General features: G+C 50.3%; 1 non-coding gene across 1 annotated transcript; it reads left to right on the top strand.

Moving 5' to 3' along the window:
* The first annotated feature begins 1,792 nt into the window (after window positions 1–1,792).
* On the top strand, window positions 1,793–1,950 carry LOC118725208. The gene has a single exon (XR_004989932.1). It is a non-coding gene; the product is annotated as a U1 spliceosomal RNA (small nuclear RNA).
* Window positions 1,951–2,195: the final 245 nt, after the last annotated feature.

Below are 2,195 nucleotides of genomic sequence, written 5' to 3'. Positions count from 1 at the left end.
AGTCAATCAATGATTTCTCTCATCATTGATGTTTCTATCTCTCTCCCCCTCTCCCTTCTTCTCTGAAATCAATAAAAATATATTTTTTAAAAGAATTGGGACCCATTATTCAGGAAATTTAGCAAAAACACAAAACAATCCTCTGCCTGGTTCTACCTCTTTCACTTCCAGGGCTACACTGCTGACCAATAAACAGTTACCTCCCTGATGCCTGTGAAGCCGGGCAGCTCAGTTGTGTCTATGGAGAGCAGGCTTCTTGAGAGTGGAAAGCCAGGGTGGGGATCAGCATGATGTGTGTGGGATATCTGGAGCAACTTTGGATAAAATTGACATGAGTAGGAGCATTCTCGGGCAGAAGGGCTTAGGCAAGAGTTGGGGTAGGGGCTGCTGGATTCCCTGAGACCATGGGCTGGGCCACACCCTTCGGAGCCTGCAGAGCCCTCCTTTGTGAAGCCAGGCTTGAAGCCAGCCCTGTCGCTGCCTCTGCTGAAAGGCTGAGCATTTCCTCTGCGCCAGGTTTTTTAGACACATGATTTGTATGTGTTTTAAGAGAATAGATGCTTACGTTCCAAAACCAGTGCCACCACTGGCTAACCGTGGGCAGATGGTCTACACTTGTCTGAGGACTCGGTTTTCTCATCACCTGTAAAGCTGGCATCATGATGCTACCAACCTCCAAGAGAGCTGGGAAGACTAAAAAGATCACAGAATAAAGAAATCTATTTAAGTTTCTTTGGCTCCATGTTTCACAGTCTTCTGTGACCATAGGCCCTTGTAGGAATGCTTATGAGCATTATACACTGAATCTGGACTCATTAAACTAGTGGAACTTTCCCATCTTTCCCGATAGCAGCAGATCTGGTACTTTCCAGAAGGCAGCTGGATGTGGCCGTATGCCCATTTCAGGCAGGTGCACTGTGATTAGGAGTGGCCAGGTCCTGGGGCATGGAGGGTCCTGCAGAATGAGGGGCCCCAAGTGGGGATTCTGACAGCAGCTCAATGTGCCACTGGCCCAACCTGAGGATAGGTCAGCGATCTGGGTTGGGAAGTCCATTCAGAGTGGAAGCGTAGGGAAGTGTGTGGGAATTGGACCCGTGTTCAAACCCTTGCCTTCTCCCTTACTAATGGGTGGCCTGGGCAGGGGGCTTGGCCCCTCCAAGACTCTTTTTCTTCATCTATAAAATGGATGTATCCATGCCTGCTTTATGGGAGAATTTATCCCAACAAACATTGAGAACAAAGGCCCAGAGAGGACAAGGGGGATGGGCCTAAGTTCCAGATCACCATCACTAGAGGCCAGGTCTCTGAATTCCCATCCCAGATCCTTCCCACCCATCCATCCGTTCATTGGTTGGTTTGGTCATGGACTTATCTGCCTGTAACTACCTGCCAAAGACCCCACCTCCAAATACCACCGCATTGGGGGCTTAGGGTTTCAACACAGGGGTTAGGGGGAGTTGGACACAAACACCAAGCATTGGTGTTGAACTCAACTAGGTCAGTTTTAGCCATGTGACCTCCTCCGGGCAAGTCCTCCCTCACCCGACTCCTGGGAAAGGTAGATCCTTAGATAACCATCAGGCCTCTCTGCAGTTGATGGGGCATTTGCCACACACCAGCTCTGAGTCCTGCGCGATCCTGAGAGGGAGAGGGGAACTGTGAGCTCCATCTTCTGGTGGGGGAAGGGAGGCTCCGAGAAGTCACTCACCAGAGGACACTCAGGCTTCGTTCCAGCACAGGTTCGCCTTCTCCTTCACCAAAGAAAGGCTGGGATGAAGAGAGAGCTCAGAGGACACTAATCTGGCAGGGGAGAGGCCATGATTACCAGGGTGGCTTTGCCAGGGCGAGGCTAATCCATTGCACTCCGGATGTGCTGACCCCTGCGATTTCCCCAAACATGGGAAACTCGACTGTGTACTGTGGTAGTGGAGGACTGCGTAAGCACCTCTAGAAAAAAGAGAGAGAGAACCCAGGATGCTTGGAAATGGTGGGAGGGATGAATGAATGATTAGTGAGTGAATGAATGAATTTTGAGCTGGGCTAAAAGATGGGCAGTAATGACCATGGAATCTACCCCAGTGAAAGGAGAAGAAATTGCCCTGTCCACGTGGCATGGAGCGCACCCAGTTGTACTTTTTGCTGGGAGAGACCCATTTACAGAGCAGGTGGGTGGACAAGAGCATCGCACTTCTGGT

This window comes from Pipistrellus kuhlii, unplaced genomic scaffold (assembly GCF_014108245.1).
Source record: "Pipistrellus kuhlii isolate mPipKuh1 unplaced genomic scaffold, mPipKuh1.p scaffold_m20_p_2, whole genome shotgun sequence".
Lineage (NCBI taxonomy): Eukaryota > Metazoa > Chordata > Mammalia > Chiroptera > Vespertilionidae > Pipistrellus > Pipistrellus kuhlii.
Note: the sequence above shows the minus strand (reverse complement) of the source record. Positions and strands in the feature narration are given on the sequence as shown.